General features: G+C 51.1%; 1 long non-coding RNA gene across 2 annotated transcripts; it reads left to right on the forward strand.

The window, feature by feature from the left end:
- Window positions 1-59: 59 nt before the first annotated feature.
- LOC145527342 (uncharacterized) lies at window positions 60-18,712 on the forward strand. 2 transcript variants are annotated; one of them, XR_014069692.1, is made up of 10 exons: window positions 60-204; window positions 472-540; window positions 1,161-1,372; window positions 11,897-12,057; window positions 12,225-12,303; window positions 12,427-12,942; window positions 13,253-13,441; window positions 13,583-13,734; window positions 18,056-18,154; window positions 18,489-18,712. It is a non-coding gene; the product is annotated as an uncharacterized LOC145527342 (long non-coding RNA). The 2 variants fall into 2 exon arrangements; XR_014069693.1 differs by lacking the exons at window positions 18,056-18,154; window positions 18,489-18,712 and adding an exon at window positions 14,052-14,486 and having other exon boundaries at window positions 1,169-1,372; window positions 12,427-12,904; window positions 13,578-13,760.
- The last annotated feature ends 3,051 nt before the right edge of the window (window positions 18,713-21,763 follow it).

Below are 21,763 nucleotides of genomic sequence, written 5' to 3' on the forward strand. Positions count from 1 at the left end.
CAGAACCATGGTTTCCATAGAAACTACAGAAGGGTTTAGCATCATGCCACTCGGATTCTAAGAAAGAGACGGTCAGGGAGGTGGTGCTCACAGGGTGAGGGGCTCCCTGCTGCTCTGTGGGACCAAGCCTTTAGGGGACGAGGCCTGCAGAGAGCAGACAGGCCCTTCTGCACTCCAAGAAGAGGACCAAGTCTTGAAACTTTGGTCAGCATCATGACCCAGTCTTTCCCTCCAACCCAAGTCCAAGTTAGAAATTGCCTTTAATCTATAAGTTATTTCAAGTAGTTGTGCGGAGGCAAAGTTGAGAACTCATCTAAACGAGTTAGAACTAACTGTGTAAACAGTGAAATCATTCTGCTGCTCCAGCGTGTTTCCCCTTTGCTCCTGGTGTCCCCAGCATAGGCGTGGACAGTACCTGCTCACGCAGCCTTCCTCCTGCTCCAGGAAAATTGCCTTTTTCTCTTTTTACAGATGCTCTGCAGCAGGAACTTCCCAAGCTGTCTCAGGGATCTTCAGGGCCTCACTCTGCTCTTACATAAGGTGATTTTTGTTTTCTCCTTAACCTATGTTTTCCTTGTTGCAATGTGAACTTTTCTCTAGTTATATGTCAGGTAGAATTTTAAAAATAGCAAACACACATTACCATGAGACTTGAAGATCCTGTTTCCTGCCGGGCACTTGGAATCGTCTCCCACATGCTGAAACCTCGTCAGGTATTCCCAGTCTCTCTCTCACCCACCCTGTAAGTCACTGGAATGTCTTTCTTTTTTTTTAGCTCTCAGATTCAAGGTGGTTTCAATAGGAAACTCCCAAGGCTTTTAAAATTTGGAGTGCCTGGGGCTGGAAAGGGAAGGAGAATATTCTAGAATGGTATTGGCTCAGATGGTAAAGAATCTGCCTGCAGTGCAGGAGACCTCTGTTGGATGCCTGGGTTGGGAGGATCCCCTGGAGAAGGAACAGCTACTCAGCCAGTATTCCTTCCTGGAGAATCCCATGGATAGAGGAGCCTGGCAGGCTGCAGTCCATGGGGTCGCAAACAGTTGGACAGGACTGAACGACTAACATTTTCACTTTCAAATATGTTCACACATTTCCCTTCTGATCTTCATCGCAAAGGAATTGTACACGGCTGGTTTCATCACTCACTTTTTGTTGTTAAGGAATGCAGTTCCCAGAGAGGCTGAGTCATTGGCCGGATGTCCACTCAGTGGCCGGTGGACTTGGGGCTCGAGTCCACGTGCGGGGTCCTCACTGTCTCTGCTGCCTGAGCTGCACCTCTGTGAGCCCACGGCTCTGAGTTGGCTCACACGTCTCCTGCTCCCGCTGTGGACATCGAGGTGGCGTCTTCCCACACGCTGAGGACTTGGGGAAGGTGAGGAGGAGGCCAAGGAGGGGGAGTGAGCCCCCCCAGCCGCCTCTACCCCGGAGACCCCAGCTCTGCCCCCTTGTCCGCCCTCTTCGTGCCCTCCCACCAGAGAAACCCCTTGAAAGCTGGAGTCACTCCTGCTGTCAGAGACCTGTTCCGTCCTCATCCGCGCCCAGCGGTCCTCTGACTGGAGGGACCCTAACACCGGAGGACGGGTGGAAGGGCCTGGGCATCCGGCCCCGGTGTGGGCTCCTGTCCCCCAACTCCCCCCGCTGCCCCTGCTGCTCCACTGGCCGCCTCGCTCGGCAGCTCTGCACTCTGGCACTCAGTTCTTGCCCTTCCCCATTTCCACCAAAACTGGGCAGAGTGGTGCCTCCTGGAGGCATCCCAGTGGACCACCCAGGCAACCCCTCGCTGTGCAACTGCAGCTCTGCCCGTGCCTGATGGGGGAACACGGGTCCCTGAAGACGAGGCCCCAAGTGCCTGGTGGCAGTCTCGGCAGACAGGCCGGTGGGATTCTCACTCTGTCCCTTGAGAAGCCCAGCCTTTGAGAGACCCAGGCTGCTGGGCCCCTCAGTCCTCAGTTCTGGGAACTGGAGGCAGAGGCCCCAGATCATCAGCCCATCCACGTTCTGCCCTGCCCCTCGGCTCCTGGACGCCTGGACTCCGCCTGCTGGGGTGCAGGACCATGCAACAGGCTTTAATGTCAAGTGTGCTCTGCCTCCTGGGGTCGCCCCGCCTTAGGAAGATTCACTCTTAAATGGGCACCGCAGCGGGATGGGAACAGTCCATTTCAGCTGTTTGCCTGGTGGTTTCTGGGTGGCGTAGGGTGCACGCATCAGGAGCCCTGTGGTCACCAGCTTTATTGGAAAGTAAACGTCTTGGTGTGTGACCCTCGGCCATGAGTCACACGCTCCCCAGGGGTTTGGGAAATGCTGCGGCTGGGGCCGGGCAGACAGGAGGGCCAGGCAGACAGCCCAGGCTGTTCCACCTGGTCCCAGTGCTGGCGGGTTCTGGCGTGAGGGCTCCCTTTGCTCGATCACTGGGTCTCAGAGCTGGGCCCGGGTGCCAGCAGGGTGGGTACTGGGCAGAGCACCAGTGGGGACCCGGGGACCTGGTCTCGAGCCCTGAGCTGCCCCACCCCCGTCGCAGCCTCTGTTCCAGCAGAAGCACATCCGTGGGCCTGGCCACGCGTCCGCCTGGCCGTCCAGCGGCTCCCGGTCAGGAGGTCTCCCATCACACCTGCCCCGTTTGCCCACCATGCGCCTCCGCCCAAGACCTGCTTATCTTCAGTCCCCCAGCCTCTTCTGGGTCACTGCCCAGCTGGCCCAGCCCTTCCCAGCGGTCCATAACTTCCTTCACTTCTGTGCTGAGGTCCCTTCTCTTTCCCTCAGACTGGGTGACCCCTGTGCCCTTCGGAGCTCTGCTCACTGGGAGGGTCTCCCCCGCCAGCCTCTCCCAAGGCCACCCCGAGTGCGACTGCGGCAGGTTTTCCCCTCGGGGCCGAAAGCAGAGAACTGTCTGCCTGCAGCATGCCTGTGCTGGCCTCAGTCCTTCCTGCAGGCGGTCCTGGGGTGCCCACGACCCGCAACCCCTTCCCTTCAGGCTCCACCCCAAGGAGGAGGCTGAGGTTGTCCCCGTAGGGCCCGCAGCATGCCTGGCGCTGGCCTCAGTCCTTCTGGTGTGCCCACAGCCCGCACCCCCTTCCCGTCAGGCTCTGCCCCAAGGGGCTGCGCCCCCTCCCCACACCTGCCCCCTCCTGTCCCCATGGCCTTTCCCTGCAGCAGTTGTCATCCTCCAGCTTTTGATGACATTGGCTTCTTCATTTCTTTCTTTTTTGCTTCTCTTCAAAGAAATGTTCGCTCCTGACGACAAGGGTTTCCACAGGTTTAGTTCTCAGCTGTATCCCAGCACCCACCATAGTGGATGTTCCAAAGTGCTAGGTGTGGATTTAAGGGTGAACAGACACTGTGTCCCTGGGGACGTCAACCCTGACAGCAGGGGTTCAGTTCAGTTCAGTCGCTGAGTTGTGTCTGACTCTTTGCGACCCCATGGACTGCAGCACGCCAGGGATCCCTGTCCATCACCAACTCCCGGAGTCTACCCAAACTCATGTCCATCGAGTCAGTGATGCCATCCAACCATCTCATCCTCTGTTGTCCCCTTCTCCTCCCGCCCCCAATCCTTCCCAGCATCAGGGTCTTTTCAAATGAGTCAGTTCTTCGACAGCAGGGGTGCCTGCCCCCAGACAACCAGGTCCCTGTGAATCTATCCCACCACCTGCTCTTTGGCCCCAAAAGAGACCACACAGGTTTTAAACTGTGTGTTGTCATGTTTCCCATCTGTGTCCCACGCTGGGGGGTGAGCGCTTTGGGCAGAAAGTGTGCTTGTTTCTGAGTTCCTGTTACTTGGTGCAGGGTCTGGCTGATTGTAGGTGTTCACAACACTCATTCTTGCACACACTCACATACTCATACACACACTTTTACACACATGCGTTCTCACACACAACACACATGCACTCACATACATACATTCGCACTCACACTCGTATGCTCACATACCCACACACACACACTTCTATCCACTCACACGTTCTCACTCATATACTCACACACACACATTTCAACACACTCATACACACATTCTCACACATACACATTCACTCTTACACTCAGTTATGCTCATATACCCACACACTCACACACCCATACACACACACACACTTCTACCCACTCACATATTCTCACTCATACTCACTCAAACTCACATACACACACTTCTGCACGCTCATACACACATTCTCACACATATACTCACACATTCACTCACACTCAGGTATGCTCACACACACACAGCGGCAGATCAGCCCCCCCAGCCGGAAGCCCAGTCTGCCTGGGGCAGAGGATGGCCCAGGTGAGGTGTGTGCCTCTGTTGTGCTCTGAGGACCTCCCCGCCCCGGCGCTCTGCTCTGAGCCCAGCAGCCTCCCTCCAGCTCTCACAGGCAGGACAAGGGACAGCCCCCCTCGACTTACACCAAGTCTAGCTTCATTTGAAAGGCTTGTGCCCCTAATACTAGTTTCCAAGCAGAGGGCGGTGTGTGAGCATGTCTGCGAGGTTGGGGCACGTGGGGTCTGGTGCTTTCTCAGGGCTCTGCTCCGGCCACCGGGACCGTATAAACCAGCCAGCCCTGACTGTCCACCCTGGCCAGACTCATGCATCGGGTGGTCCTCCCTGCCTGGGGCCTGAGCAGCAGCAGCGGAAAGTGGGCTGCCAGGGCCCCTCTGCACACCGTGCTCCGAGGGTCAGAGCTGCTCCAGGCAGGGGTGGGGGCAGCACTCAGGCTGGACTCGCCCTGTGAGGCCTTGGCAGTCCTGATGTGCTGCACTGGGGGTTACACAGAGCAGGACAGAAGGCCCCGTTTCTACAGAAACGGGCTCCTTGCTTCAAACTGCATTTTGCTTTAATTAGAAAAGTCTTAGCCACACGCAAAAATAAAACTGATGATTCAGTGACAGATAATCACGTGCTGGGAATGAAAGATGCCCTTACAATGAAGATTTATTTCATGTTATTTTTCCCCCAAGTACTCTTAACTGACTGAATAATGTCATAATGATCACTTTGATACTTCCACATGTGCTTTTAAGAATTTATAAAGTAATCTGTCTTCTGAGGTGTCCAGGAGGCACTTGGACGGTACGGTTAAAACGGATTTAGCCAAGTCACCAGTGGCCTTTGGATCTGGGAGACCTGAGGCAGGGCCTGAGGGGTGGACGCCCCCCAGGAAGCTCCTCTGGATGGTGACTGGCAGCCAGACCGCGCTCCCCTCCCCAAGAAGGCCAGCATAGAGGCTCCAGCTGCCCAGTTGTTTTTCTGGCTTGTTTACTTTTTAAGGCTACCTGGGAATGTCTAGTTATATATTGGCTATTTTCTAAATTTGAAAATTCATACTTGAATTTATTTGATAATTGAATCATCTAAATCAGATTTGAGCACATTTATTTAAAAAAAAAAAGCGGCTAAGGCTTCTTCACCTCCCTTGTGAGGTCTATTCCAGGATGCATTTTGAATGATTTCTGAAGAAAACATTTTATCTTTATTTAGTTACAAATTCGAATCTTTGTTTAGTCTGCTCTTCAAAGAAAGCTTACTGAAACTGCCTTATGTAGCTGTATTCATTTCTATGTCTGCTCTAACAAATTATCCCAAACATATGGCTTCAAACAGCATAAACGCATCCATTGTTCAGAAGTTAAAAGTGCCTTTCACTGGACTTAAAATGAAATTTAAATTTTGTGTCTCTGTCTTCCCCATTTGATGGACTGACAATTGCACTATACTCTAGAAGAAACAATGTAAAGAAATTCAGTATTTTAGAGAAAGAGGAGTGATGAGAGTAGGCTGGACGGGGCACAGCATCTTTGATGTGGGCTGTCCTGGACTTGGAACATTGAGACCCCCCACACACCGACTAAGAAGCTGGCTACTGAATACTTGGTGTTTTGATTCCTATTTTTTTTTAATACTTGTAAACTTGTAAATACCGATTTTGACCTTTCAGACCTTTCCCGTAATGGCCATTGTTACATTGAGTCAGTGTTTTGCTTTTTTTTGTTTGTCATCTCCCAGCAAAGCACAAGACTATAGATTATGGTGCAGCTTTATCAAGGAGCCAGGAGTTTCTCCAGGAGGAAAACAATCTAAAATTGAATTTTGAAAGCTTCCTGCCCTCAGGCACCATCTCACCAGCCCGAGATGGTTGGTGAGGCTCTGCGAGGACAGGGCCAGGCCGTGTGTTTACGGCCGGCCTGCAGCTGCTCTGCTGCTCGGAAAGTCCAGAGAGAGAGGCTGTCCCAGAGAAGGTGTCCCTGAGAGCCCAGCCTGCGCTGGTAGACGGTGTGGAGAGCTGGTTCTGGGGCTGTTTGTCCCCACGCTTAAGGAACCACCTTGGCCTAAATTCATGGGAGTCTCTAACACACTCTTAGACCGCTTCACTCCCCCTTGGCCTAAATTCATGGGAGTCTCTAAGACACTCTTAGACCGCTTCACTCCCCCGTGGCCTAAATTCATGGGAGTCTCTAACACACTCTTAGACCGCTTCACTCCCCCTTGGCCTAAATTCATGGGAGTCTCTAACACACTCTTAGACCGCTTCACTCCCCCGTGGCCTAAATTCATGGGAGTCTCTAACACACTCTTAGACCGCTTCACTCCCCCGTGGCCTAAATTCATGGGAGTCTCTAACACACTCTTAGACCGGTTCACTCCCCCGTGGCCTAAATTCATGGGAGTCTCTAACACACTCTTAGACCGCTTCACTCCCCCGTGGCCTAAATTCATGGGAGTCTCTAACACACTCTTAGACCGCTTCACTCCCCCGTGGCCTAAATTCATGGGAGTCTCTAACACACTCTTAGACCGCTTCACTCCCCCGTGGCCTAAATTCATGGGAGTCTCTAAGACACTCTTAGACCGCTTCACTCCCCCGTGGCCTAAATTCATGGGAGTCTCTAACACACTCTTAGACCGCTTCACTCCCCCGTGGCCTAAATTCATGGGAGTCTCTAACACACTCTTAGACCGCTTCACTCCCCCGTGGCCTAAATTCATGGGAGTCTCTAACACACTCTTAGACCGCTTCACTCCCCCGTGGCCTAAATTCATGGGAGTCTCTAACACACTCTTAGACCGGTTCACTCCCCCGTGGCCTAAATTCATGGGAGTCTCTAAGACACTCTTAGACCGCTTCACTCCCCCGTGGCCTAAATTCATGGGAGTCTCTAACACACTCTTAGACCGGTTCACTCCCCCGTGGCCTAAATTCATGGGAGTCTCTAACACACTCTTAGACCGCTTCACTCCCCCGTGGCCTAAATTCATGGGAGTCTCTAACACACTCTTAGACCGCTTCACTCCCCCGTGGCCTAAATTCATGGGAGTCTCTAACACACTCTTAGACCGCTTCACTCCCCCGTGGCCTAAATTCATGGGAGTCTCTAAGACACTCTTAGACCGCTTCACTCCCCCGTGGCCTAAATTCATGGGAGTCTCTAACACACTCTTAGACCGCTTCACTCCCCCGTGGCCTAAATTCATGGGAGTCTCTAACACACTCTTAGACCGCTTCACTCCCCCGTGGCCTAAATTCATGGGAGTCTCTAACACACTCTTAGACCGCTTCACTCCCCCGTGGCCTAAATTCATGGGAGTCTCTAACACACTCTTAGACCGGTTCACTCCCCCGTGGCCTAAATTCATGGGAGTCTCTAAGACACTCTTAGACCGCTTCACTCCCCCGTGGCCTAAATTCATGGGAGTCTCTAACACACTCTTAGACCGCTTCACTCCCCCGTGGCCTAAATTCATGGGAGTCTCTAACACACTCTTAGACCGCTTCACTCCCCCGTGGCCTAAATTCATGGGAGTCTCTAACACACTCTTAGACCGCTTCACTCCCCCGTGGCCTAAATTCATGGGAGTCTCTAAGACACTCTTAGACCGCTTCACTCCCCCGTGGCCTAAATTCATGGGAGTCTCTAACACACTCTTAGACCGCTTCACTCCCCCGTGGCCTAAATTCATGGGAGTCTCTAACACACTCTTAGACCGCTTCACTCCCCCGTGGCCTAAATTCATGGGAGTCTCTAACACACTCTTAGACCGCTTCACTCCCCCGTGGCCTAAATTCATGGGAGTCTCTAAGACACTCTTAGACCGCTTCACTCCCCCGTGGCCTAAATTCATGGGAGTCTCTAACACACTCTTAGACCGCTTCACTCCCCCGTGGCCTAAATTCATGGGAGTCTCTAACACACTCTTAGACCGCTTCACTCCCCCGTGGCCTAAATTCATGGGAGTCTCTAACACACTCTTAGACCGCTTCACTCCCCCGTGGCCTAAATTCATGGGAGTCTCTAACACACTCTTAGACCGCTTCACTCCCCCGTGGCCTAAATTCATGGGAGTCTCTAACACACTCTTAGACCGCTTCACTCCCCCGTGGCCTAAATTCATGGGAGTCTCTAACACACTCTTAGACCGCTTCACTCCCCCGTGGCCTAAATTCATGGGAGTCTCTAACACACTCTTAGACCGCTTCACTCCCCCGTGGCCTAAATTCATGGGAGTCTCTAACACACTCTTAGACCGCTTCACTCCCCCGTGGCCTAAATTCATGGGAGTCTCTAACACACTCTTAGACCGCTTCACTCCCCCGTGGCCTAAATTCATGGGAGTCTCTAACACACTCTTAGACCGCTTCACTCCCCCGTGGCCTAAATTCATGGGAGTCTCTAACACACTCTTAGACCGCTTCACTCCCCCGTGGCCTAAATTCATGGGAGTCTCTAACACACTCTTAGACCGCTTCACTCCCCCGTGGCCTAAATTCATGGGAGTCTCTAACACACTCTTAGACCGCTTCACTCCCCCGTGGCCTAAATTCATGGGAGTCTCTAAGACACTCTTAGACCGCTTCACTCCCCCGTGGCCTAAATTCATGGGAGTCTCTAAGACACTCTTAGACCGCTTCACTCCCCCGTGGCCTAAATTCATGGGAGTCTCTAACACACTCTTAGACCGCTTCACTCCCCCGTGGCCGAAATTCATGGGAGTCTCTAAGACACTCTTAGACCGCTTCACTCCCCCGTGGCCGAAATTCATGGGAGTCTCTAACACACTCTTAGACCGCTTCACTCCCCCGTGGCCTAAATTCATGGGAGTCTCTAAGACACTCTTAGACCGCTTCACTCCCCCGTGGGGCATCGGGTCACGGGGCTGCGTTCAGTGTCACAGGCTCAGTCGCCGTGTGGTCCCCGCTCCCCCACCCTAACCCCCCTGGTGCTTCTGTCCACCAGCTGCAGCGGCTCTTTCTGGAGCAGGATTCCTTCACGTGCTCCGGCTGGAGCGCTGACCGCGGGGCCTCGGCTCGGACACTGACCGACCGCGGGGCCTCGGCTCGGACGCTAACTGACCGACCGCGGGGCCTCGGCTCGGACGCTAACTGACCGACCGCGGGGCCTCGGCTCGGACGCTAACTGACCGACCGCGGGGCCTCGGCTGGGACGCTAACTGACCGACCGCGGGGCCTCGGCTCGGACACTGACCGACCGCGGGGCCTCGGCTGGGACACTAACTGACCAACCGCGGGGCCTCGGCTCGGACGCTAACTGACCGACCGCGGGGCCTCGGCTGGGACACTAACTGACCAACCGCGGGGCCTCGGCTCGGACGCTAACTGACCGACCGCGGGGCCTCGGCTCGGACACTGACCGACCGCGGGGCCTCGGCTCGGACACTAACTGACCGACCGCGGGGCCTCGGCTCGGACACCGCAGCACCACAGACCCACTGGAACTCAGGCCACCCCAACCCAGGCGCTGTCTGAACCTTTTGTGTGTAATTTGTAGCACGTGTCACTAGAGGTAACGATCATATTTAACTTTTATGCCCTTGACTCCCACCTCTCACCGGTGCTTCCAGATTGTGGCCTCGTGGGGGCTGCTTCCTGGTTCTTCCCTACCTGTGCCGCCAGCCCCAGGAGCAACACAGGGCCAGGGCCCTTGTTCGAGGATCATCCTGGTGGGGCTGTTACCACACTAACACTGCGGGCACAGAGGCTGCTTGTGCTTGTATCGTCTCAGCCGAGCCTGACTGGGACCACGTAGCCCCCATTTAGAGGAGGAAACAGATTCCGATGTGATGGTTACATCTCAGACACAGAGCGGCAGGGCAGAGGCTTTTTGACTGTGAGATCAGTTCTTTCTGGATCACAAGAGTGGGAGAGAGAGCTCTGAGTCTGCAAGTCCCCAGCCCTCTTCACGTCCCCTCATCCTGGCAGCGTGTGTCCCTGAAGGTGGGTTGCCCCCATCGTAGCTGAGAATGGCTAGGGGTCACTTGGCAGCACCAAGCGGGCTGTGACCCTGCTTCCTGGAAACATGGAAACACCCCAGACCCAGAAACCCTAACTTAGCTGCCAGGTGGGAAAAGTGAGAACGTGCTCTGAGTGGAAAGGGAAGGTAAACATCAGTCCGTTGGAATGCTGGAGAGGGGCCGGGAGGCTGTGGGCTCAGCCCTGGGCAGGAGCATGAGGGCTCGTGCTCCCCAGACTGGCCTGAGGGGCCTGGACACAGCCTCCCTCTGCGCTGCACAGACTCTCCAGGCCCCCGGGCCTCGGCAGGCGTCTCCCTGTCAGCACACCCTCCACACACACACACCTGCTGCCTCCACACATACCTGCTGCCTCCGCGTCAGGCGCTTTGTCCACAAATGCCTGCCTCTACCCCCTGGGTGCGGGTGGCCCCGGCTGGCCGCGAGGATGCACTAGTGGCCAAGCACTGAGCAGCACAGGACTGCAGCCTGGCTCCTCAGAGCCTCGGGCGCTCCCAACGCACAAGCGACTGCTGGCCAGGCTGAGCCAGGCTGCAGAGGTTCAGAGAGCAACCTGAGGCCACTGCGGGGAGTAAGGCGCTTCTTGGTTCCCGTGAGGTGTGTGCACCTGCCCCCCAGAGGCCCCGGCTCCTCAGAGTCTCCCCCCGGCCACCCACTTCCTTTTGTTTCCCTTGGTCTCCAGCCCGCGTCCCCTCGTTTTCCCCTGTGGAAATGAGGCGGGGTCTCGGGGATCCCTGCAGCAGGCAAGCAGTGAAGGGGCGGGTGATGGCCTTGAGAGCGCAGGAGGCCCCCTGCTGAGAAATGCAGTCAGGTGAATCCTGCAGAGAAGAGTTTGCCGTCCTTCACGTTTTCTCAGCAGCCATTGGTCCTCCAGACGGTTGTGGGGACCTCATGGGTGGGCGAGGGACGCGGCACTTGGAGGAGGTGGTCCACAGAAGCCCCCTCTCCAAGGCTGTGCCAAAGGCCCTGCCTCCTGGGTTTGGGCTGGTGGTGGCGGGGCAGAGCCGGGACGTCTGAGCGGGCCGTCTGAGCGGGCCGTCTGAGCGGGACCCTGTGCAGAGCTGGCCTCCCTCCCAGGCTGCTGCAGGCATGCCAGCTCCTCTGACAGCTAATTTTAGCTGTGCGAGGGGGACTTGTCCCCTTGGCAGTTCCCGCTCGATGCTTCAGTGATGAGGCCGGAGGGCAAGCACAGAGGAGACAGTGGCCCTGACCTGGTAGTGGTGGTGATGCGGGGGCGGCCCTGAGCTGGTGATGATGGGGGAGGGGCGGGGCTGACCTGGTGATGGGGGGCGGGGTGGGGCTGACCTGGTGATGGTGGGGGCGGGGCGGGGCTGACCTGGTGGTGATGGGTGGGAGGGTGGAGAACAGTTTCTAAGGAGGCGGTTTCTTCTCCATGGGGATGGGTTATTTAAGGAAGCTCTTATATTGCATGGAAAATGTTCCGTTTGTGAATAAGTTTTGGTTTTGTTTTTGTGAAGAAAAGATCTCTCGTGTACTAAGTTTTAGCTTAGTAATCTCCCAAATGGAAAAAAGCCATTATGTAAAGACAAGATGATCTGTGAGGAAAAAAAATAAGCTCCCCGACTTCCTCCTGTGAACTGTGACCTTTGTCACTTGTTCACTTGTCTTCTTTCGCAGACCTTGGGGAGCGGGGCCGGGGCTACTGAACTGAACCCACAGGCAGAGAAGGTGAGCAGCAGGTCATTCAGCTTCACGGTGAGACGGGAGGCCGGTCGAGGGTTCCCTGGACCCCAGAAGCTCGGGGAGCTCGGAATCAGGGACAGGCTCCGTGGAAGCAGGTGAGGCTGAGTCTGTGCCCCAGAGTGGCCAGTGACAGCCCTGGGCAGTGACTGCAGGCCCTGGAGGGTGACAGGGAGCTAGCGTGGGAGCCTGGAGGAGGAGGCTGCGCCCTGGCCCTCCCCTGTGTCACTGCATTTCAGATTGGCTACGTCTCTCTAACCTCCAGGAGTCAAGCCTGGTGGTGCGGTGAAGACCGAGAAGCCCCCTCCACACGCAGTACTTGCCTGGACCAACGGGGCAGGAAGGTGGGGCAGTGGCCCCAGGGTGGCCTGAGGCGGGCAGAGGTGCCGGGGGCAGGCTGGGGCTCCCCTGAGGCCTGGTGTCCCTGATGATCTGGTGACAGGGCTGGACCTTGCTTGTCCCCACAGATGGAAGGCAGCAGGAAGGCATGAGGGCGGGCCATTGTCAAATCCACATCCCAGACAGATCCACAGGATCTGTGTGTGCGGTTCCTGTTGCTCTCAGATCCCTGCCCAGCCTGACAGATGGCGCCTCTTCGTCAGGAGCACTGCCTTCCATGGGCACTCACACCCGGCCCGCGGTGTGCTGTGAAGTGGACTTTGCTGGATTGGATGAAACGTGCAGGGCTGAAGAGACCAGCAGGGCACAGGGCAGAGAGCCCTGGGCCGTGCGGCTCCTGCTCCCCTATCCCTGAGTCTTCAAGGGGCCCTTTGGCTCCAGGCCAGGGATGCCCCAGGCCCAGCTGACCCCCACAAACACACACGCAAAAGCCCTGCAGCTGGCCCCCAGGTGCTGGTCTCGGGTGAAGCGCAGAGGACCCTTGGCTCCAGCTTCTGTGACAACCAGCACCGTCCTGTCTCTTCACTGGTTTTCTCCTCGGAAAAGGTGGACTGATAGCACCTGCACCCCTGTTCTGTGCCCGCGTGAGCACCCCTTGCCTTAGTTTCGTGGATGTTCACAGGGTGGGCAGTGGGATCCAGGCATAGCTTCTTTCTGAAGGGGCCAGGGCTTGTGCCCACCCTGGAGACCGAAGCCCCTGCCTGCATCACTGGGGCCATGAGCTGTCACCTTGCAGTGGGGGGCTTGTCGGGGATTCCATTCATTCACCAGCACACACCTGGGGTGACCACTCTGTCCAGGCGGAGACCGCCTGAGGCTGCGCTGGCGCCAGCTGCTTGCACACACATGCCCGGGCCCCTCGGGCTTGATGACCACCCGCCACCCCACCCCCAGGATCCAGGACACTGGTGGGGACACGGCCGCTGAGCTGGTGCCTGCCTGCCTCACGCCCTCACCCGAGCTCAGCCCGGCCTAGCTGGGCCCAGCGGAGTCGAAGGAGGAGAGGGCGGCTGGCGCTGCCCTACAGACCGAGACTGGAAGGAAGTGTTTAATCCACAAGAGGAAGAGGAAGTAACGCCTCCGGTAGGCAGGGAGGGAGCCCTTGAAATTCTCTGAGCTAATGAATACACCCTTGACAACCTCCCTAATTGCTGTAACATGATAATTGGACCTAATACCTTAATTTTAACGCTCTTGACACTTTTGACTTGCTGATGAGGTTAGCTGTGCCAGCCGGCAGGGTGACGGGCAGCCGCCAGCGCTTGGCCCAGAGGTCGCTCTCATTTGTCTCCGTTGCAAATCGCGTTCCACCAGGGATACGGCGTGGAAGAGGGTCACTCTGTCTGGACAGCTTGCTTGGAATTACTGTCTGGGAAGTAAGGAAGCCTGGGACCACCGGCAGGTGAGGCAGGGGCGCGGGGTCTGAGTGAGGAAAGGATGAAACTCCAGTCGGCGCTGGAAGCTTCGCTCCCTGCCGGACTTGCACACCTCTCCCCCTCCCTGCCCCAAGGGCAGTGGGCAGCTTCCGCCTTCGAGGCTACTTGTCCAGGAAGGAGGCCTGGGAGGGGGGGTGAGGTGCCCACGCCCCCCTCTCTCCAGGACCCAGGCAAGAGCTGGTCTGGGAGCCCCCAGGGGTCAGGGGTGGCGGGAGCCCCAGTCTCCAGTCGGCAGCTGAAGACTGTGGCCCCTCCAGGCTAGCCCTCCTGTCTGGCTCCCTGGTCTGCACGGTGACCTGCAACTCTGCCCTTGTGTGGTGATGGCTTTTGTCCGCGGGGACCGCCTGTGTGTCAGGGACGTCTTGTGGGGGGCACTCTTTGAGAAGGAGACCCCACTCTGGGTTCAGGCCTTCCCATTTGCCTCGCCCGGACAAATCTCCACTTGGCGTGTGCTTTCTGTTTCTCTTTGTATTTCCTGCACTGCATTGGCTGATGTTTTATTAAGTACTTGTTTCCATTTAATGGAGGATATCTTTCTATAGTTTTTTTTTTTTTAACAATTTTGTGGTCGCAATATTGTAATGTTGCCTTTAGACATAAATTGGATAAATGTTCTCCTTGGTCTATTTTAAGAAAGCATTTGAGTATTTGTATTATTTCACACTTAAATGTGGATAAAATTTTTCAGTGAAGCTGTCTGGGTTTGACATTTTATTTGTGGGAAATTTTTTTGTTGTAGATTTAATACTTTTAATAGACGTAGGACTATTCAAATTTTATATTTTGTCTTGATTCATTCTTTTCGTTCTTCTAAAAATTCATCTATTTCACTGAAGTCACCAAACTTTTTGGCCTGAAATTGTTCATGATAAGTCATTAGGATTTTTAATGTCTGTACAGTCTGAGGATTTCCACTCTTAGCTTTCTTTCCTTCTGTTTATCCCCTCTGGGTATTTTGATCTTCTTTTTCCACTCTAAAAGCTTAATTTATGCAGTTTTAGGCCTTTTTTTTTTTCAATTATAAACATGTAAAGACAGAAATTTCCACGTAGCATTATTTTAACTAGATAGCACAGATTTTCGTATGCTGTGTTCTCATTTTCAATATACTTTCTAGTTATACTTGTTTTTCTTTCTGTGACACATGGGTTAGTTGGAATTATGTTGTTGATTTTCATATATTTGTATACTTTTAGATATATTTTTATAACTCATTTCTAAATTATATTGTGGTCAACAAATATTCTCAGATTGGTTTATTTTCTTTTTAGATTTAGAACCTGACAAAAGGGTTATCAAATTGCGTATTCCCCATGCATTTGAATTGAATGCAATTCTGCCACTACGTGCAGCATTTTATTAATTTCAATTAGATCACATTGTTTGATAGTGCTATTCAAGTCATCTTGCTACTTACTGATTTTGTGTCTCCTTGTTCTGTTCCTTACAGATGAATATTGAAAATTCTAATGACAATTTTGTAGCTGTCTATATAATCTTTCTATTTTAACTGTTTTTGTTTCTTTTATTTTGAAAATATATTATTGGGTGCATCAGTTCAGTTCAGTCACTCAGTCATGTCCCATTCTTAGCAACCCCATGGACTGCAGCACGCCAGGCCTCCCTGTCCATCACCAACTCCCGGAGTTTACTCAGACTCATCTCCACTGAGTCAGTGATGCTATCCAACCATCTCATCCTCTGTCGTCCCCTTCTCCTCCTGCCTTCAATCTTCCCCAGCATCAGGATCTTTTCCATTGAGTAAGTTTTTCTCATCAGGTGGCCAAAGTATTGGAGTTTCAGCTTCAGCATCAATCCTTCCAATGAATATTCAGGACTAATTTCCTTTAGGATTGATTGGTTGGCTCTCCTTGCAGTCCAAGGGACTTTCAAGAGTCTTCTCCAACACCATAGTTCAAAAGCATCAGTTCTTCAGTGCTCAGCTTTCTTTATGGTCCAACTGTCATATCCATACATGACTACTGGAAAAACCATAGCTTTGACTAGATGGACCTTTGCTGGCAAAGTAATGTCTCTGCTTTTTAATATGCGGTCACTTTGGTCATATCTTTTCTTCCAAGGAGCAAACGTCTTTTAATTTCATGGCTGTGGTCACCATCTGCAATGACTTTGGAGGCCAAGAAAATAAAGTCTGACACTGTTTCCACTGTTACCCCATCTATTTGCCATGAAGTGATGGGACCAGATGCCATGATCTTAGTTTTCTGAATGTTGAGTTTTAAGCCAACTTTTTCACTCTCTTTCACTTTCATCAAGAGGCTCTTTAGTTCTTCTTCACTTTCTGCCATAAGGGTGGTGTCATCTGCATATCTGAGGTTATTGATATTTCTCCCAGCAATCTTGATTCCAGCTTGTGCTTCATCCAGCCTGGCATTTCTCATGATGTACTCTGCATGTAAGTTAAATAAGCAGGGTGACAACATACAGCCTTGACGTACTCCTTTTCCTATTTGGAACCAGTCTGTTGTTCCATGTCCAGTTCTAACTGTTGCTTCCTGACCTGCATACAGATTTCTCAAGAGGCAGGTCAGGTGGTCTGGTATTCCCATCTCTTGAAGAATTTTCCACAGTTTATTGTGATCCACACAGTCAAAGGCTTTGGTGTAGTCAATACAGCAGAAGTAGATGTTTTTCTGGAACTTTCTTGCTTTTTCAATGATCCAACAGATGTTGGCAATTTGATCTCTGGTTCCTCTGCCTTTTCTAAATCCCGCTTGAACATCTGGAAGTTCAGGGTTCATGTACTGTTGAAGCCTGGCTTGGAGAATTTTGAGCATTCCTTTGCTAGTGTGTGAGATGAGTGCAATTGTGCGGTAGTTGGAGGATTCTTTGGCATTGCCTTTCTTAGGGATTGGAATGAAAACTGACCTTTTCCAGTCCTGTGGCCACTGCTGAATTTTCCAAATTTGCTGGCATATTGAGTGTAGCACTTTCACAGCATCATCTTTTAGGATTTGAAATAGCTCAACTTCAGCTCCACTAGCTTTGTTCATAGTGATGCTTCCTAAGACCCACTAGACTTCACATTCCAGGATGGCTGGCTCTAGGTGAGTGATCACACCATCGTGATTATCTGGGTCATGAAGATCTTTTTTGTATAGTTCTGTGTATTCTTGCCACCTCTTCTTAATATCTTCTGGTTCTGTTAGGTCCATATCATTTCTGTCCTTTATTGAGCCCATCTTTGCATGAAATGTCCCTTGGGATCTAATCTCCGTGAAGAGATCGCCCGTCTTCCCCATTCTGTTGTTTTTATCTGTTTCTTTGCACTGGTCACTGAGGAAGGCTTTCTTATCTCTCCTCGCTATTCTTTGGAACTCTGCATTCAAATGGGAATATCTTCCCTTTTCTCTGTTGCCTTTCGATTCTGTTATGTATTAGGTGCGTGCATATTTAAAATCATCGTGTCATCTTGACGAATTTACCATCTATTTCATCTTTACAACATGTCTCTCTTATTTCCCTGGTAATATTCTTTGTCCTGAATATTAACACTTTCACTGTATTTTTTAGGATTAATACTGGCATAGCAAACACTCTCCCACTTTTGTTTTTTCATCTGTGTCTTTATATTTAATATACATTTTTTCTAAACAGCTTGTAAGTTGGTCTTGCTTTTTCATTCAGTGTGACCATCACTGTCTCTTAATTGGCGGGTCATCACTGATACTAAATAAAAACATCACTCTGTTTAGGTTCATGTGCTCTCATTATGCAGAAGGAAATAGAGACCCACTCTCGTACTCTTGCCTGGGAAATCCCTTGGACAGAGGAACCTGGCGGGCTATAGTCCACGGAGTCACCGGGGTCAGACAGGACTGAGCAGCTGAGCACACGCCCATATTCTCTTGCTATATGTTCCCCACGGGTCACTTTTGGGCTTTTTAACCTTTTCTTTTTTTTTCTGTCTTCTTTCCTTAAACTTTTTGTTTTGAGAGTATTGTAGACTACAGAGCCCTTGCAGAGATAACACGTGCTGTTCACATAGCTCTGAGTCTGTGTTAACATCTCAGCCTTGAGAATTAACGTGACCAGAACCTCTAAGTGAACATCGCTGTGTCCACTGCCCCAGGGCCCAGCGCAGAGTCTCGCCGTGTCTGGAGTCATCACGTTCTCTCTTTTTCCCCCTGAGTGACAGTTCCTCCCTGTGGGCTTGTTTCTAGCGACCCTGACTCTTGACCAGTGCTGGTCAGGAAGTGAAGAATAGCCCTCATTTTGGATTTGTTTTCTTTTTCTCAAGGTTAAGCTCAGGTGATGAATTTTGGGGAAGATTTGCACAGAGATAATGTGTGACAACACTGCTCTGTCTCCTTACATGACATGAAGCCCAGTTGTGAAGGTGAAAGCACTGCTTTTTCCGTTATAAACAAGCACGTTTTGGATAGAAGAACTTCCACATTAGGCAAACATCTGTTTCTCGATTGTATCTTACCAACCAGTTCTAACATTCATTGGCCGAACTTGCCTGTATCTATTATCCCTGTGATGTTCTGATAATGGTTTTAATTCCCTCATTTTTTTTACACTCATTGATTGTAAATTTTTGGTAAGGAAAATTTCTCCCTCTCCAGCATGTATTTTGGGTGGATTTTCTAGGTATCATTCTGTTACTGATTTCTAGTTTAATTCTCTTATGGTCCCAGAACATACTTCTTTTGACTCTGATCTTTTAGGTTTGTTGTGGCTCGTTTTCTGCTGAAACACTGATCTGTCTTGATGGAAGCCCCATATGCGTGTGAGGCCTGTGTTCTCTGTTTCCTGGATGGAGTTTATGAAGATCAGTTTGGGTGTGCTCACTGACTGTCGTGTTCAGAAGATCCAGGAACACCCTCACCGATACTCAGCTTTCCCGTTCCATCAGTTGCTGGGAAAGGAATAAAGTCTGTGGTTGTGGACAGACCTGTGTTGCCCCACTCTCCCAGCAGCCTCTGCTTCGCGTGTTTGGAAGCTCCGGTGTTGGCTGTGTGCACTCCAGGTGTCCTGTCTCCCTGGGGAGCAGGCCTCTCATCGCCGTGAGCATCCCCCTGTGTCCTGGGAACGTGTGCTTTCCTGCACACCTCACTGTCTGGTGTTCACAGAGCTACTCTGGCTGTCTTTTGAGTACAACTGCAGGATTCATCTTTCCGCAGACTGTTCCACTCTAACCTGTCTGTGTCTTGTCTCTAAAGCTGGTTTCTGACACAGCGGTTTGCTGGAGCTTCTTGTTTACTGTTCGTCCAGTCTGTAAACCTCTGACTCTTAGCTGGCGTGTTCAGACCATTCACATGTAATGTGATCACTGATACACTGGATTGAATCATCTTACCGTTTTCTATCTGTTCTCTTTTTTCTTCTGCTTTCTTTCAGGTAATTTGAGTATTTGGTCACTGTTTTAGTTTCTGAATTGATTTGTATTTATATATATGTGTATATGTATATATCCATCTACACATTTGAACACATGCATATACATGTAGGCATATGGTGTATTATGCACATATACATATGTTTACATTTATATATTTTAACTCATTGCCTTAGGGTATATAGTATATACCTTTAATTAATTGGAGCCCTTTATTGAAGTAATACGATGCCCTTCACATGTAGCACAAGGACCCACTGACCAGGTTTATCCCTAAATCCTCATTCCATCCTTTTTCTCCTTGTTCTCAAACATATCATTCTACATAATCTATAAAAACACAACACATTGCTAATAATTTTGTTTTAAACAGTCTGTTGTTGTTAGAACAACTGAAATAAGGCAAAAAATTTTTAACCTACGTTCAACTATTCCATTCCCTGTGTTCTTTATTTCTTTCTGTAGATCTAATTTTTGTCTGATACCATATTATTTATACCTGAGAAATTGCCTTTTACTTTTCTTGTATTCTAAGTCTAATGGAAATAAATTTTCACTGCCCCTTTTTTATTTTTGTCAGCAAAAGTCTCTATTGATCCTTCAAGTTTGACTAATATTTTAACTGGATTTATGGCTCGACAGAATTTTCCCCTTTTTCTCCTTTAAAGATGTCTCTGCGCCGTCTTCTGTTCTGTGTTGTTTCTGAGTCATGGTAACTCCATACCCGCTCCTCCAGTTGTTCTCCTGCCCCAGCAGCCTTTAGTGAGGGTCTCCTCGTCTCTTGTGTTCAGGAGTTTGCTGCGCCAGCCTCGGAATGTTTGTTCATTTGTTTCCTGTGTGTTCACCTCTCTTGGTGTTCTCTGAGATCCTTGAGTGTGTGACTTGGTGTCTGTCTTTCACTTGGGAGAGTCCTCCATTGCTGTTACATTAAATATTCCTCCTGCCCTGTCCATTCTTTCCACATGGGATTCCAATTATGCAAACTCATCCTTCCACAGCAAGCGCATCTGGAGCTCCTGCCCCTCCTCCAGCACATGCTGCTGCTGCTGCTGCTAAGTCGCTTCAGTCGTGTCCGACTCTGTGCGACCCCATAGATGGCAGCCCACCAGGAGCCCCCGTCCCTGGGATTCTCCAGACAAGAACACTGGAGTGGGTTGCCATTTCCTTCTCCACTGCATGAAAGTGAAAAGTGAAAAGTGCTCAGTTGTATCCGACTCTTAGCGACCCCCTGGACTGCAGCCCACCAGGCCCCTCCGTCCATGGGACTTTTCAGGCAAGAGTGCTGGAGTAGGGTGCCATTGCCTTCTCCGCTTCCAGCACATACACATTAGGTTTTCTCTTTTTGCTTCAATTTGAGTAATTTCTACTGGTCTATCTTTACATCCCCTGATTCCTCCCTTTTCCTTTCCTTGGTTCCTTCCTCTGATGATCCTGTTACAGGATTTCCTCTTCTGTCATTTATTTTTCACTTCTAGCCTCTTTCCTTGTTTCTTTCAGTTTCTCTTTGCTGAAATTACCCATCTGATCATGCACATTACCCATTTTTTCATTATAGTTTCTAATATATTAATCACAATTACCCTAGCTCCCTCTCTGATAGTACTAGCATCTGTTCCACAGCCAAGTCTGATTCTCGTGATCACTTTGACACCTCAAAGTGTATTTTGCCAGATGTTTCATCTTCCTTGTGGAATCCTGGTGAAATCTGGATCTCTTGGGTAGCATGGTAGATACAGAAGTAAATAGTTAATGGACTTGAAAGTTGGCTCACCTTTCTGTCTGCTAGGCAAGGGTCTGAGCAAATCTAATTATGTGCTGGGCTGGATTTGGAGGTGTTGTTGCTATGGTAACACTCAGGGCTCAGCAACAATTCACATGCCTGTAGCAATCTGGGTGTTTAGGGTGAGGGTTGGTTTGGATACTTTTCCTGGTGACCGCTGTGTCCTCGCCCTTTGCCCTCAGCCGGTCTGTCTCTTGCAGCATGTGTGCCATGAATCCTATGCTGACGGGGTCTGGGGGTGAAAGGGGGTTCTGTTGTTCCGTCAAGCCGTTCTTCGGCCACGGAGAGGCCCTGGCCCCTTGGTCATGGGAGGGCAGCCCTCTCAGCTCTGAGGTGGTCCTGTCTGCCCTGGTGTAGTGTGGACCCGGCACACGTTTCTGCTGCACCCCAGGGCGGCTTTTGTTCCTGCTCCTTCCTGCGAGCTGCAGTGAGCTTTCCCTGGTGCCCAGGGGCTGACAGCGCTGCCGCCTGTCCCGATTCCTATTGTCCAGGTTGCTGAGTGTGGAATCGACACACAACATGGTGTGAGTTTAAGGTGTAGAAGGTACTGGTTTGATACACTTATATGTTTCAAAATTATTCCCCCACACTTCCATCACCTCATATAACTACCCTAAGGCAATTAGTTAAAAATACATGTGTATATATGCATAATACACTATATGCCTATATGTATGGTACATGTATGTGTTCACACGTATAGACGTGTATACACACATATGGTATAAATGTAAATCAATTCAGAAACTAAAATGGTTAACAAATGCTCAAATAACCTGAGGGAAAGCAGCAGAGGAAAAAAGAACAAATAGAAAACAGCAAGA

This window comes from Giraffa tippelskirchi, chromosome 11 (assembly GCF_054371585.1).
Source record: "Giraffa tippelskirchi isolate mGirTip1 chromosome 11, T2T-mGirTip1v1.2.pri, whole genome shotgun sequence".
NCBI classification, from domain to species: Eukaryota; Metazoa; Chordata; class Mammalia; order Artiodactyla; family Giraffidae; genus Giraffa; species Giraffa tippelskirchi.